Here is a 16,817-nt window from a genome sequence, read left to right on the forward strand (position 1 = left end):
CCTGGGTTCTGTGCTGGGATTGCGGAGGTAGAAGAGGAGAGACAGATTAGAGAGAATAGAAGGGCCTTTAGGGAAATGGTCTGGGCTCTTGCCATGCAGAAGTTGGGAGTAAAAAGGGCAAACAAGTCTTCTCTATCCATTCCCTGCTATTGTTTTATTTATTTCCCTTGATCTGGAACAACCGAGGAAGTGTAATGTGAGCAGCTTTTCACAAAGTCTGTATGAAAAAAGGGAATCTTAGATTTTTAACATTTTTACCCTAAATTTAAAAAGCTTCCAGCTTTCACAAAGGTATAACCAAGGAAATAGCGTAAGAAGATTGTGCCCAGGACTCTGCATATCACGTTATGTTGCCTTCTACCTATCTGTGTGGGAAATAACTTTGTTTATTTAAGTAAGTAGGATAAATAGCATTTTAAAATCATTCAGTGATCTCTAACAATCTTGACTGCTTGGGAAGTGTTTCTGGGATGCTATGATGAAGGTTGCTTCGAGTCTCATAGTCTGGCTCAGAGATTCTTCCACTGTGGTCCCCAGACCAGCAACATCAGTGTCACCTGAGAACTAACAGGATGTGCACATTCTCAGAGTACTGCTGAATCAGAAGCTCTGGGAGTGGGCCCAGCAAACCGAGGGTCTTCTTCTTCTTGCTCAGTGAGCAACTTGAGTTTCCATCAGCCCTTCCACAGGAGCGAGAAGCACAGTCATCTGGCAAGAGCTGTTGGATGTATGTGAAGCTTCTCTTGGAGGAATTGGGGAGATGTGTTTGCAGGCAGCAGAGATTCAGGTCTGTCTTCAGTCCAAGTTCAAGTTCAGCCTTAAATGGTGAGTGGTTTTGTTCCAGATGGATAAGGGGGACAGGGAGAGCCATTCAGGCCAAGAGTACTGCACATCAAAAGTACAAAGCAAAGGGCTTGGTCACCCCTGGGGATCACAATGGCTATTACTGTCATTATTTCCTTATTACCACTATTATTCTTATTTAGAGTCATACGATGAGCTAAGATGGCCAGATTAGTGGCCAGATTGTGCTGAGATGTTTGGCTTTTCTCTTGGAAAACAACCAAAGTTTTTTTTTTTTTTTTAAAGCATTTAAATGAAGTAATAGGTTTGTGATTCTGTTGAAAGTAGGCAAAAATATAGGGTCCTTTTAGAATTAGAATCTGTTATTTTATGATCTAAGCTGAGAGTGGCGAAAAGTAACTTAGAAGAGCAATGTAGAATCTAATTCTTAGGAATTTATAATAATTCTTAAATAATTTTAATTCTTAAAAAATAATCTATACAGAAAATCTAGAGGGAATTTAAAAACTATTGAAAACATTTTAAAATCAATGAAACCAAAGCTGACATAGTTCAGCTTAGATTGTTAACACTTAAAGTGTCCTTTAATGCTTCCCTTTCTTTTTGACTAGCTTTTGTTATTATATATAGTATATAAAATACATTAATTTAAATTATAGCTGGTGTTTTTTTCTCCATATAATAATGCAAAAATTACTGCTTTGCAGATATCCTTCAGTAGTTTGTAAACATCCATTTTAGCAAGCATTTCCTATTTCACAGAGCCCTGCCCAGAGTCTTAGTTTGACTTTCATTTACACATTTGCTAAAGCTTGGGTTTGGTGAAGGTCAAGAGGGGGATTTTTCCTGGGGATTCTGCCCTGCAGGTTCCTGGGAGCTGGAAACAGCCTGTGATAGTCTTTGCCTCCGGCCTGAGCCAGGAGCCAAGAAGAATAGCCACAGTGGATGGGGACAGCCAGGATACTCTCTCGCCTCCCACCTGGACTACTGGCATGACACAGAAGAGTGCCCCCTTGCCCTTGGGCTGCACAGATGCCTGGCTGTGGGCCTCTGCACCCCCAGATGCTGCCTCACCCTAACTCCACCTGACCTGCTTTTACACTTAAGCCTTCAAATCCCAGGCAAGCCCCCCACCCCCAGCAGATAGAAATCCCGTGTGCCCACTCAGCTACAAATGACATGACATAGTGCAAAATACCCAGGGAGTATTTCTAATTTTTATTTTCTTGCTAGAAAATACTATAACAGAGGTATTTATTTCCATGTGGAACTTTTTCCTTAATTTTGAGTTATTTCCTTAGGATAGATCATCAGAAGAGGAATTAGAATATGCTGCTCAAGGTACCAGGGGGTTATCTCCTGAAAAATCCGTAGTAAGTGATAAAAAAAAAAATGCATTTAATACCCCCATAAGCCCATGGTAAAGTTGAAAAAAAATCACAGATTTCTGGGGCTGTCAGCATGGGTCAGAGGATCTAAACATTTTAAGGCTTTTACTTTGCTTTCTACAAAAATAAGTTGTATCAGCGAAGTCACTGAAGAGTATAAAAAGTCTTATCTTATTGCACCATGGCCAGCGATAAGCACTGTATTCTTGCACTTTTAACATCTTGAGATTGCTACTTGAGTTATCGCCTTCATTTGAGACGAAGCTGTGTTGCTGTGTGAATGTTTAATTAAATTGACTTTGCAACAAGTAAAGACTTGGTGCTGGAAGGTGTGGGCTTTGGACCTTGGGAGAATCACTTATTAGATTTCATGAGTAAGAGGTAAACCATCCTCTCCTATTGTGGGGACTTACTAATCATGATAGCAATAAACTGAGAAGGCTAATTAGTTCACAGGCACTCAGAGGAAGAGTATTAACAACTTTCATGAAAGTTCAAAGTTCATTTGGTGCAAAGTCCCCAGTTTCTGTAGAGGATTTAGGATAGTGTTTGATTGCAAGGAGCCAATTATTCACTTTTGCCTTAAATAAAAGTGGTGGCAGGATAAGGAGAATGCCCTAATTTTAATTTTAAAAACATGTTGTGCATTTTAATCTTTTCAGGTGTTTATCTTTTCCTCTGTAACATCTGTTCTGGTGACTGCAGGCCTTGGGGCTTACTCACCTCCTTGTCTTTCTGTTTTGATGACTTTCTTCTCTAAATTATTTTCACTAGGACTGGCATGAAAACCAAAACTTCATAAAGATTAAGGTGAAGAAATCATGATGTCAATGAGTACGCAAAACAGAACGTTTGGGTACTGTCCCTGTTGTAGCTTTGGACCATGTGGCTTACCAGGGGACTTGCATGAGTTTATGAATCCGAGCTCTGACTTCTGAGTTTTAAGTCATATTTAATATTCTCTTTAGAAACAGACAAAGACACAGTTGGGTTCTTCCTCCCTTCCCCCAACCAAGCAACCAACTCACTGACCCGAAATTAACATAAATCAAGCTTACATTTTCATAAACCATGAAATTCTAATATGCATTTTCTAACTCAATCTAAAATGAGCTGAAATTTTGTGATTATGTGCTTAGCTCTACTGAAAACAGAATGATCCCCCGGAGCCCCAGGTTTGTGAAGATAGGTTCTTTGGGAAAAGAAATGGTGGGAGTTTCCTCTCAGATTTCTGAGTCAAAGAATGGTCCCTCTCCAGAATTGCGCCAGCGTCAAGGGGAGCTTGTTGGAAATGTAGAATTTCAGGTCTCTCCCTGACCCACTAACCCAGAATCTGCGTCCTCACAGGACACCTGGTTGATTCCTATGCTCCCTGAAGCTCTCAGCCCTCTTGTCCTGTTCTACACTTAACACCAGAGGTCTGATGCCCACTTTCCTCCTGGCTGAAATTTGTTGAAATTCCTGAAATTCCTTGGCTGCATTGATTGGGACCCCTCCCACTTCTCCATTGTGAATTCTGGCCAAGCAGAGCTGTTCTTCTGTTATCTCTGCATTCCCGGGCCACTGTGGGAGGGTATTCAGGATGAGAGTTAGGAGACTTAACTTTAGATCTTAAAAAAAATGTATTTTTAATTGTAGTAAAATACACATAAGATTTACCAACGTGAGCTGGGCGCTGTGTCGCAGGCTGTAATCTCAGTGGCTCAGGAGGCTGAGACCGGAGGATGGCGAGTTCAAAGCCAGCCTCAACAATGGTGAAGTGCTAAGCAACCCAGTGAGACCCAGTCTCTAGATAAAATACAAAATAGGGCTGGGGATGTCACTCAGTGGTTGAGTGCAATCCCTGGTCCAAAAAAAAAAAAAAAATTCACCAAAGTAAACATCTTGAACAGTTCAGTAGTTTACATTGCGCTATGACTAAACTCCAGAACATGTTGCAAAAGGGAAACTCTGTTTCTGTTAAATAACTCACCATTCTTTCCCCCAGCCTCCAGCTACTACCCTTCTACCTTCTGTCTCTGTGAATCTGACTGCTCCAGGGATCTCATGTCAGTGGGATCTCACAGGATTTCTCTTCATGTGACTGGCTTATTTCACTTGGTATAATGTCTTCAAGGTTCCTTAATGTTGACACATATGAGAATTTCCTTTTTTTTTTTTTTAAGGTTGGAAAATATTCTATTGAATGTATAGACCCCATCTTCCTTATTAAGGGACACTTGAGTAACTTCCATAAATCCACCCCTTGGTTATTGTGAATAATGCTGCAGACTGAATTTGGATCTTAAATTGCCATAAGCTGGCTGGAGATCTTAGAAAAATACTCAACTTCTGGTCTCAGTTTCCATTTCTTCAAAAATAAGAATCTTAGGCCAGATGTTCTCATATAATCATCTAATAAGGCTCAAGATTTCAGAGGTTTAAGTTCATGGTCACTTGGCTGTGTTGCTTTGTGCCTGTGGCGCCATAGTTCATCAAGGTGGGGGACCATATGGCTGAGGAGGCCTGTTCACCTCATGGCAGCTGGAAGCAAAGAGAGGGGCCATTGACCCCCAACACTGTTCAAGGGCATGCTCCCGAGGGCTAAAACCTTCCACTAGGTTTAGTGGAACCTCTTAAAGGTTCCATTGCCTTCCAATAGCGCCAGCTGGGAACTAAGCTTGAATAAGTCTTTGGGGGGAACATTTCATATCCAAACTGGAGCATCAATCACCCTCACCAATTTCAGAGCATTTTCATCACCCTTTAAAATCCTACATCACTAAACACTTCCCATCCCTACAAAGCACTTCTCCCCTGACCTACATCCTAGGTAATCACTAATCCACATTCTGTGTCTGTGGATTTGCTTTTCCTGGACATTTCATGGACGTGGGACCCTGAAGTGTGTGGTGTGTGTTCCTGGCTTCTTAAACTTAGCATCACGTTGTCAAGTTGTAAAAGTGCTTTCTAGGTTGTTGACTGATCTCACTTGTGAGAGATTCGTTTATCACCATGAGTCAGTTATAAGGCTCGGGGCCAGAGATGCAGCGGTTAATATCAGACAGTCCGTAGCTGCAAGGAGCTCACAGTCTTATGGCGAAGATGAATATTAGTAAGTTATTACACCAACATGAAACACACGTGTACTAATTTCCTTAAAGGAGAAGCCTTGAACACTCGGAAAGTGTGTAATGGGAAGAAGAGAAGTTCGTAGCTTCTCTTGCTCTGGTTTTTATTTTACATCTTGAAGACAGTGTTGTCCACAGATCTCTTATCAGGAAGTTCTTTCCATCAGTGTTTCTAAGTGACTGTCGGGTGACAGTGTTACAGTAAAGAGAGAGTGTGACTGTGCCCCTGAGCAGGTCACCCTGTGGCAGGTCAGGCAGCATCTGTGCCTGCTGCTGGTGCAGTGCAATTCGGGAGCATGGGTGGTCCTCCTCGGAGAGGTGCAAGCAGGTGGTGATGCTTTATTGTGATTTTGAAATATGAATGAAACCTGGATGTACCTGAGGGGAAAGGAACTTGTGAGTAGAGATCACAGCAAAGGTCTGAAGATACTCAATGGGTTCATGGGAAGTGGGGCATTGAGGCCCACTTGGCCTCCTGGTGGGTGACAGCAGCAGGAAGGAGGCTGACAGGGCAGGTTGCTGTACTCAGACATGGCTTATGGCACAGGTGGAGACTATACCTGTAAGAGCTCAGAGTTCCAGCCTGTAAGTCTGAGTGACCCTGCTCCTGCCTAAGGAAGTCAGTGGGATCCCCTCTTGTGACTCACATGAGTTGGAGCGGAGGCGGCCTGTCTCTCTTGGGGCCTTTCTTGAGGGTCCCAGAATCTTCTGGAAGTGGCTGTCTCCAGGATCAATGCTGAAGGCATCTGAGCTTTTTTAAGCAGCAGAGTGGTGAAGTCGGTGCACATTAGGTGGGTCTTTCAGATTCACTGTCACACAGAAGTTGGGAGATGGGTGGGAACAGGTCGAATGGACCGAGTACCTCCAGGTGTAAAGGTTTTTAGGCTCAGGCCTATCGGGGGAGAGGAGGCTATGAGCTGCCTTTTGTCAATTTGTATTGCCTGATACTAGATGTGGAGCTGAGGACATCCTTCACAGCTCTAGGTCCTATTTCATCAGTGTCAACTGCCTTGATACCAAACTTCTACGAGTTGGCCAAAAATGTTGTGCCATGCAGGGTCCAGCCATTACCTTTTCCAAGCAATCTGACTAATGTGTTGTATTTTTATTGCATGTATTTTAGTTGTGCAACATGATGTTTTGATATACATATACATAGCAACATGATTACTATACGCAGGCAAATTAACATAGCCTTCCCATAATTCCTCTTTTCTGTGTGTGCTAAGACAATTGTGTTCTGATTCATTACTACCCAGGATTATTGGTAGACTCATTTCCTTTATTCATCTAGTATTACATTCTTTTATTGTGTGTCTTGAGTTCTATTTCCTGTGCATTCAAAGGTAGATGTGTTTCCACGCTTGAGTAGCTCACAGAGTAGTCAGAGCAAAGGAACAAATTTGCAGACATGTAGTCCAAATGTCAGCAGACCTGTCTGGCACATGGATTCTAAGATGCCACGTTGTCACCAACGCCTACAGTTTCCATCTTGCTTCATTCTGGGCCTGGGGAACTCTGCACCTTAGTGACTCCTTCAGAATTTCTCCACATTCTTAAAGGATTACATCAGATGTAGCTTTGAGGGTGATCACTATTGGTCACAGCCACCATTTTTATTTCTCTTGTCCTTCCTTCCTCTCTGGTTGTCACCCCCAATTCCACCTGCTACCCCATGTCAGCCCCAGTGCCCTAAGGAGCTTGTTGATGGACTGTCTTTCTTGTGCCTTTATGATGGGGATATTCCAGTCCTTGTGACAGGTGAGTTGCATGCAGAAGTGTGGGAGAGTGGCTCTGGGTAACACCAGGGATGCTGTCACTGGGAGCTGAAATGGCAGTACTGGGTCACCTGTTCTGACCAAAACTAGACACCTCTTTCAAGATCTATCCTCACCCACAAAGTTACTTTATCATGGTGCCATTTGCTTCCTTCCTAGAACTTGTTAGGATCTGCAATGACCTTGTTGTGTTACTACTGATGGTGCTCTTACAGGTATCGACTTGCTCAGTCCTGCCTATTGAGGAGTTTTGAGCAGTGTGAGCCAGCATTTGAGGCCAGTCTGACGCCAGAGTCTAGTTCCTAACTGCAGTGCTGTGTTATCTTCAAGGATATAAACTCTGTGGACCAGCTGCTTTGTTCCCTGGCACAGCCTCATGCCACAGTACTGGTCCTTATGAGACTCTCCACAGATGGTGAACAAATAGACAAGTGGTTGTGTGGTCGGCTGCCCGTGTGAAGCAGCCAGGCAACGCGGGGTGCAGGTGGAGGTGCAGCCATGGATGGTGTGAGCTGAGACACAAAGGGCCATGTGGCTTGGGGTTACTATGCAGGGTGATAGAGATAATGCATCACCAAAGAGGTGGTTTCTTGTTGAATTTCCAGCAGAGTTCTTATAAGTGTGACCAGGAGCCCAGCATCACCAGAATCTGCAGGTACTTGTTTAAAATACCATCCCAGGGCCTGGGGACAGAGCTCAGTTGGTAGAGTGCTTCCCTCGCATGCACAAGGCCCTGGGTTTAATCCCCAGCACCACAAAACAAAACCAACCCCAAAGCCATCCCAGGGTCTGGGAGGGAGGCTTGGGAATCTGCAATCTAATGCTTTGGCCAGGATATGCTTCTGTACACCAGTGCTTAGGAACCACTGCTCTGCTAATAAAATCTTAAAATTAATTTGCCTTTCAGCCCTTCTTTAGCAGCATCCCCCTGACACAGCCTGAGATGGAGCTGCCAAATAATGTGTGTCTCTAATATATTTCCCTTTCTTCAGTTTTGCAGTGCTAGTGATTGAACCCAGGGCTTTGTGCATGCTAGACAAGCACTCTCCCACTGATCTATATGCTTGCATCTTTTTTTTTTTTAATTTAATTTGATACAAGTTCTTGCTGAGTTGCCCAGGCTGTCCTCTAATTTTCATCCTCCTGCCTCAGCCTCCCAAGTAGCTGGGATGACAAAGTGCTGGGATGACAGGCGTGTGCCACCACTGCGATTTACACTTTCCTTCTGATAATCATTTGTGTGTTTGTCTATCTTTACTTTGGGACTTCTGTCTGTGGATTGTATTTATTTTCTATAACTGCCATAACAAATTACCACTTACTTTTTGGCTTAAAACCAGAAATTCATTCTCTCATAGTTTTCTGGAAACTGGAATTCCAGTCAGGGTGTTGGCAGGACATACTCCTACTGACGGCCTCAGGGAAGGGAGCTCCCTGGTCCCTTCTGGCCTCTGGTGGCCCCAGCGCTTCTGGTATTTCTTGGCTTGCTGCTGCAACATCCGGTCTCTGCCTCTCTCTTTACCTGGCCTTCTTTTCCATGTGTTTTCTTATAAGGCCACTCACTAGTCATCGGATTAGGACCCACTCTGATCCAGGGTGACCTCATCTTAATTGCATCCACAAAGACTCTATTTCCAAATTAGGCCACGTTATATGCTTTGATTCGCCATGAATCTTGGGCAGGGGGGCACCAGCCCACCCATTACTGAGACATTTGAATTCCTAAGGCAATTACCTTGTTGAACAAAGAACTCCAAAGTATATCCTTAGTTCACAGCCCCTCCAACCTTAGTAGCAGCAACAACAAAACAAGGCGAGTGCTGGGTTCAGTGGGATCCTAAATCGTTGTATCATTTTCAACAACCTCATGTGCTTTGCTGGGCGACTTTGTGTAATTTGACTTACTTTCAGACTCTTTAGGGTAACCAGTTGATCATCTCGGATTCCGGAAAATTCTTTATTAACTGCAAGGAAACCTCTGCAGTGGCCAACTGGTCCTCGCTGATAGTTTCTAGAGCATTTGTGAAGCTGGTATCAGAGGGGCCATCAGGAGAGTGGGGCGCTCTGGCCTATGGGTGTTTTGCACAGGTCTGGTGGCTCCTGTGGTCACCTTGGGCCATAGGTGTTTTTCTTCCTTTTAAGGTTTGTTTTCTACCATGATGCCTTTTTAAAATTTATTTTTTAATTTAATTTTTTTTATTATTATTAGTTTTCAAAACATTACAAAGCTCTTGACATATGACATATCATATTTCATGCATTTGATTCAAGTGGATTATGAACTCCCATTTTTACCCCGTATACAGATTGCAGAATCACATCCACTGTTTTACATACTGCCATACTAGCGACTATTGTGTTCTGCTGCCTTTCCTATCCTCTACTGTCCCCCCTCCCCTTCCCTCCCCTCCCATCTTCTCTCTCTACCCATCTACTGTAATTCATTTCTCCCCCTTGTTTTTTTTCCTTTCTCCTCACTTCCTCTTATATGTAATTTTGTATAACAATGAGGGTCTCCTTCCATTTCCATGCAATTTCCCTTCTCTCTCCCTTTCCCTCCCACCTCTTGTCCCTGTTTAATGGTAATCTTCTTCTCATGCTCTTCCTCCCTGCTCTGTTCTTAGTTGCCCTCCTTATATCAAAGAAGACATTTGGCATTTGTTTTTTTAAGGATTGGCTAGCTTCACTTAGCATAATCTGCTCTAGTGCCATCCATTTCCCTGCAAATGCCATGATTTTGTCATTTTTTAGTGCTGAGTAATACTCCATCGTGTATAAATGCCACGTTTTTTTTTTATCCATTCATCTATTGAAGAGCATCTAGGTTGATTCCACAGTCTAGCTATTTGAATTGTGCTGCTATGAACATCGATGTAGCTGTATCCCTACAGTACGCTCTTTTAAGGTCTTTGGGGAATAGTCCAAGAAGGGGAATAGCTGGGTCAAATGGTGGTTCCATTCCCAGCTTTCCAAGGAATCTCCATACTGCTTTCCAAATTGGCCGCACCACTTTGCAGTCCCACCAGCAATAAGTGTACCCTTTTCCCCACATCCTCACCAGCACTTGTCTTGTTGTTATTTGACTTCATAATGGCTGCCCATCTTACTGGAGTGAGATGGTATCTTAGGGTGTTTTTAATTTGCATTTCTCTGACTGCTGGAGATGGTGAGCATTTTTTTCTGTACTTGTTGATTGATTGTATGTCCTCCTCTGAGAAGTGTCTGTTCAGGTCCTTGGCCCATTTGTTGATTGGGTTATTTGTTTCCTTATTGTTTAATTTTTTTTGAGTTCTTTGTATATTCTGGATATTAGGGCTCTATCTGAAGTGTGAGGAGGAAAAATTTGTTCCCAGGATGTAGGCTCCCTATTTACCTCTCTTATTGTTTCTCTTGCTGAGAAAAAACTTTTTAGTTTCAGTAAGTCCCTTTTGTTGATTCTGGTTTTTAACTCTTGTGCTGTGGGTGTCCTGTTAAGGAATTTGGAGCCTGAACCCACAATATGTATATTAAAGCCAACTTTTTCTTCTATCAGATGCAGAGTTTGATATCAAGCTCCTTGATCCGTTTTGAGTTAACTTTTGTGCATGGTGAGAGAAAGGGATTCAGATTCATTTTGTTGCATATGGATTTCCAGTTTTCCCAGCACCATTTGTTGAAGATGCTATCCTTCCTCCATTGCATGCTTTTAGCCCCTTTGTCAAAAATAAGATAGTTGTAATTTTGTGGATTGGTCTCTGTGTCCTCTATTCTGTACCATTGGTCCACCCGCCTGATGATGTCTTTTTATTACGTGACAAAATCAGGGACTTGCTTCTAATCCAACGTTGCTTATTTGCCAGATTCTCTGATAGTTCAGGTTCTCCGAGAGATACCTTCCCTCCAGTTGCTCTTGGTTTCTTAATTTTATAGTAGTTCCTTACTGTGGTGTAACATACTTTATTTGATTGTTTCTTCTGGCTGAACATTTCATTTTCCATTTTTGTCTTTCTACTTGAACTTCCCTGCATGTACATCTTTGCATCTTTTATTATAGCCTTAGACTAAAATTTTTAGGTACAGATTTACTGGGTAAAGAATATAAATTTTTAAATGCTTCTAATGCACATTCTTACTGAATCTGGATCCAGAAAGAGTGTTTTAAGTGCTGTCATTGTCAGTACCTGTACGTAGGGGTCTTAATTCACTTGCAAATACTGCCAGGGGTTTTATGTTCACGAAGGATCAAGATCTTGGGGGAAGCGGCATTGAACCCGATGTGGGTCTTCTGTTCTTTGAATTTGTCTAAAATGGAACATTCATATACAGGATGTGTCACCATCCTGTTCTTCTCACTCCATCGTTTAAGATGATGCATCTATTGCTTATGGTACCAGTGAATGTTTTCATTGTTTGACTTCACTTTAAATAGCTTTCTCCTGCATTCACGAGCAGTTAAGAGAATTAGCAATAATGATCCCAAGAATAACTTACCTTTTTTTTTTATTGGTTGTTCAAAACATTACAAAGCTCATGACATATCATCTTCCATACATTTGATTCAAGTGGGTTATGAACTCCCATTTTTACCCCAAATACAAATTGCAGAATCAAACCGATGTGCAGAATCATATCGGTTACACATCCACATTTTACATAATACCATATTAATGACTGTTGTATTCTGCTACCTTTTCTATCCCCTACTATCCCCCCTCCCCTTCCCTCTCATCTTCCCTCTCTACCCCATCTGCTGTTGTTTAATTCTCTCCCTTGTTTTTTTTTTCCCCTTTCCCCTCACAAACTCTTATATGTAATTTTGTGTAACAATGAGGGTCTCCTTCCATTTCCATACAGTTTCCCTTCTCTCTCCCTCTCTCCCACCCCACTCTTCTCTGTTTAATGTTAATCTTTTCCTCATGCTCTTCTTCCCTGTTCTGATCTTAGTTGCTCTCTTTATATCAAAGAAGACATTTGGCATTTGTTTTTTAAGGATTGGCTAGCTTCACTTAGCATTATCTGCTCTAATGCCATCCATTTCCCTGCAAAATCCATGATTTTGTCGTTTTTTTAGTGCTGTGTAATACTCCATTGTGTATAGATGCCACAGTTTTTTAATCCATTCATCTATTGAAGGGCATCTAGGTTGATTCCAAAGTCTAGCTATTTTGAATTGTGCTGCTATGATCATTGATGTGGCAGTATCCCTATAGTATGCTCTTTTAAGGTCCTCAGGGAATAGACCGAGAAGGGCGATAGCTGGGTCAAATGGTGGTTCCATTCCCAGCTTTCCTAGGAATCTCCATACTGCTTTCCATATTGGCCGCACCAATTTGCAGTCCCACCAGCAATGTACAAGTGTACCCTTTTCCCCACATCCTCGCCAAATAGGACGCCCATAGCCCAAGAATTGAATACAAGAATCAACAAATGGGACTTACTTAAACTAAAAAGTTTTTTCTCAGCAAGAGAAACAATAAGAGAGGTAAACAGGAAACCTACATCCTGGGAACAAATTTTTACTCCTCACACTTCAGATAGAGCCCTAATATCCAGAATATACAAAGAACTCAAAAAATTAAACAATAAGATAGCAAACAACCCTATCAACAAATAACTCACCTTTTTGAGTGTTGCCCTTGTATTGGGAGCTCTTTGTGCATCATCTGATTAAATCCCCACTTGGAAGAGGGGGACTGGTGGGGAGTAGTTACAAGGTCTCAGGCGTGGTCACGGCTGAGCTGATTCCGGAGATGACACTTCTCCAGGATGTGAGGGTGCTGGACATCTAACGGAGCAGGTGAGAGAGGTGGAAGAAGCAATTTGCACACCCCATCAGCCTGGGATTACTGGAAGACCACTTGGTGGGGGGGCTGGGCTTCAAAGTCACCTGAGCATGTGACCTTGACTCTGCTTTCTTTCCTTCAGCTGCCATAAAAGAAGGGATAGTTCTAAGAGGCCTGGCCACCCTGCTATCTCCAAAGGGCCACTCTCTGAGTCCCACTTCTGTGCAGAGTCCAGAGCTGTTCGTGTCTGCTGGGCGCCTTTCTTCTCCAGCAGGGAGCGTTTTCCTCCGCCTTTCCACGGGGAGCTCCCAACACAAGATTGTTTCTCAGATTCCTTTTTATTTGGGGTGACCCCTCTCACTCCCCGTGTTTAAAGCTGGGCCGCGCTTATTGCTAACGTTTCTGATAATAGCTTCTGTGGAGCTGGCCTGAAAAGCTGCAGAGGGCTCTCCTTTCATCTGGAGTTGTGCACTGTCCCTTGCCAGGTGGCTGCTGTGCTTTGTACTGCTGCTGCTGGGCTGGGGGAAGTGGAGGCCCTGGAGCTGGCCGGGCACCTTAACAGAAGACAGTAATATTCCTATGCATTTGGGTGCTGCAGGGCCTCCTTCCCTGGGTCACTGTACTTGCCTCCAGATTGGTCCCTTTGCTTTTTTCTTGCCCTCCCACCATTCTGTCCCCAAAAAGTGGCCAGAGGGTACCTCTTGGGTCGGATTGTGTCATTCTGCTCTGTACCTTCTGTTCAGTCCCTCAGCATCAGCACGAGCCCCTCGCTCCCTGTTCCTCCTTGGTCACTCCACACCTCTTGCCACACACCCAGCCCAGGCTGCCCCACAGTCCTCGCCCTTGCTGTCCTCTGCCTGGAGCGCTTTTCCCCAGCTGCATGGTGTGTCTCTTCCTGTGTGTGTTCTGCGCACCTCTTTTTCAGCCAGATTGTCCCCAGTGGCCCTGTGGAGAAAGAACCTCCACGCCCCCAGCTGCAGGAGGGACGTGGTCACCATAAGCATGATGTGTCTGACAGGTGCCATGGGATGCCCACTCCTCTCTTGCTCCTGATGGCAAGAGCTTTCGTCCTGCATGAGGGCACAGTCCCTACCAGAGACCGCATTTCAGTCCCAGGACTTGCCATTCGGCTGCAGACCAGGGTCTTTGCTTGGGTCATATTAGATGGTAGTTGGATGCGCGTTAGAGGCTACTACAGGGTGTCCTGAAATAGTTAAATGAGTTCCCCAAATTGCAGTATTGTCAGGTGATCCCCACAGTTCAAACTGTGGGGCCTCTAAGGCTTCAAAAAAGTCTTTTGGTAGATTTGTGGGTTTTGTGTGTGTGTGTGTGTGTGTGTGTGTGTGTGTGTGTGTGTTACTGGGGATTGAATCTAGGGTGCTCTACCGCTGATCTACATTCCCAGCTCTTTTTATTTATTTATTTTTTAAATATTGAGACAGGGTTTTGCTGAGTTGCTTAGGACCTCGTTAAGTTGCTGAGGCTGGCCTTGAATTTGCAATCCTCCTGCTTCAGCCTCAATAGTCATCAGGATTACAGGCATGGCATGCTCCACCATGCCCAGGTTCCTAGCCCTTTTAATTTTTTTTTTTTTTTTTTGAGACAAGAATCTAGCTAAGTTGCCCAGGCTGAACTGGAACTTGGGATCTTCTTGTCTCAGTCTCCTGTGTAGCAGGGATTATAGGCTGTTGGTAGAATTTAAATTTCATTTGTGATGGGTTGTGGCAAGACATGTGTGTTAAACAAATCTCTAAGTTTATCTTGGTTTTATAGAAAATGTTTAAGCCTCAGAAGCCAACAAAAGGTTAATGTGCTTTGGTTGGGGTCCCCAGCTTCAGATAGCGTGTGAACATCTCCAGGAGTCCAGGGTCAGGTTGACAGTGATGATGTTCCTGTGTGCTCCAACCAGCTGTTCCGCTCTGGGTCCGCTCATCTCCCAGGTGGGCTGCGGGCACGTTTCAATACTCTTTTCTCCCTTGGTGTTCCCATTGCATTTCTTCCTTCTTGACTTCCACGTGTCTTCCCTGAGCATCTGCTGTGTACGAAGCCGAGCTGGGTTGAAGCCTGGTGAGGATCCTGTGTTCTAGGTACCTGTGGTTCGCTGGGGAAATCAGAAGTGACCACCAGTAATTATGAGAGAGGCCTCAACACGTGTCAGAGCATCAGCAATGTGGGCCAAAGTCCCGAGCAAGGTTTACATTTTGCTTTGTGGAATACACGGTGCTTGAAGCAGATCCTGCTGTGTCAGCACATTTACAAAATGAGGGAGACTGTTGTGAGGAAGGCCTGCAGGGAAGGGGCAGGGAGACACGATGGAGGAGGAATTGTCCTTCCGGGCTGGAATGAAGGATCTGTGAGGACTTTGGGGGAGGGAGAAAGAAAATTCATTTGGGGTATGTTAAAGGTAGCACTGAGGAATTTGGATTTTACTAGCAGAATGTGAAAACCCACTGAAAGTCCTTCATTGGGAAAGAAAGACCTCTACCACCTCGCTTTAGGGGGTTAGACATGAGCTTGACCTGGCTGGTCGCCGAGAGACCACCATGGAAGAAAAGGGTAGAAGAGACGGTGTGAAGAAGGTGTTCCATCCGGTTATGGACAAAGAATGAATCAGGACACGTTCCCCGCCCCCAGTCACTTGGAGGGGGGGGGCTCACAAAACCAAATGAAACTGAGTCCTAGGTCCTTGGGAAGAAAGCAATGAGAAGAAAGGGAGAAGTGGAGAGTGTGAAAACCAGAAAACAGCAGTCTTATCATTTTGACAAGTAATGGAAGAGTAGAGGGAAACCTTGGTGACAGTAAAGCAATGTGCAGGACACAGCATGTTGCATTTCAGTTGCTTTGAGGGACGTCAGTTCTTAGCATCTGTAACTGGTCGCCCATGGATCAGAAATGGATGGGGTGACATATGCCTATAATCCCAATAGCTCAGGAGGCTGAGGAAGGAGGGATGTGAGTTCAAAGCCAGCCTCAGCAACTTAGTGGGACCTGTCTCTAAATAAAATACAAAACAGACTCTTGGTTAAATGCCCCTGGGTTCAATCCCTAGTACCAATAAACAAATAAATAAATAAATAGGGTGAGGAAAAAGGGAGACCCACTATGAGTTCTTGTTTATGGATGCCTTGGACTTTGAAAAAATATTCTGAATAGAGTTGATTTCCCAAAATGACTTGTTAACTAATTCATTGGGTTTGCCTAGATAATTAGTTAGTTTTCAACTCTGGGAGGAACCCATGCTTCATTGGCAGTCATGGATATTGTTATTGTTGTTAAGATAATCAGTAACCTTGAGTATAAATTCTGGCTACTTTTACTAAGAACTCCTGGCTGTGTGCTACGTACATTGTAAAGACATCCTCAATAGGGTCGGATTGTCTTACTCCCTAGAGCTGAAGGACGAGAAGACCCTTTACAACTGAGCCTTTCCCGAGTGTTTCCAAGTGCTCATTTTCATGAGCTTAATTTCAAAGGTGGAAGGAGACCCTCAATGTCAGACAAGAGTGTTAGTCAACTTTTTGTCACTGTGTCCAAAATATCTCACAAGAACACAAGGCAGAGAAGGTTGATTTCTGTTCACGGCTTCAGAGGATTCAGTCCACGTCAGCCAGCTCCAGTGTTGGCCCTGAAGTGAGGCAGAACATGGTGGAAGGGCTTGGTGGAATAAGGATGCACAGCTCATGGAAGCTGGGAAGTAGAGAAGATGGAGAGAGAGAGAGGGAAAGAGGTAGATAGAGAAAGAGGTAGGGGTCGGGGGAGAAGACCAACCCCTTTGGGGTACCATCCTCCAGTGACCTACTCCTTCAACTAGGTCCCACTTTCTAGTAGCCTATGCAGCTATCGGTGGATTAATCCATCGTAAGTTTGGAGCTCTGTGTTCCAGTTATTGCCTAAAATCCCACCTCTGAATCTTGCTGCACTGAGGGCCATGCTTTCAACATATTGGCTTTTGGGGGACATTCCAGATCCAGACCA

The 16,817-nt window shown here is 43.9% G+C and overlaps 1 protein-coding gene across 2 annotated transcripts in view; it reads left to right on the top strand.

Annotated features, from left to right (window-relative positions):
- Positions 1-16,817, top strand: part of Tiam1 (TIAM Rac1 associated GEF 1) — a 362,213-nt gene that overhangs the window by 100,906 nt on the left and 244,490 nt on the right. The gene's annotated exons all lie outside the window — the stretch shown is intronic.

Source organism: Callospermophilus lateralis, chromosome 10, assembly GCF_048772815.1.
Source record: "Callospermophilus lateralis isolate mCalLat2 chromosome 10, mCalLat2.hap1, whole genome shotgun sequence".
Classification (NCBI taxonomy): domain Eukaryota; kingdom Metazoa; phylum Chordata; class Mammalia; order Rodentia; family Sciuridae; genus Callospermophilus; species Callospermophilus lateralis.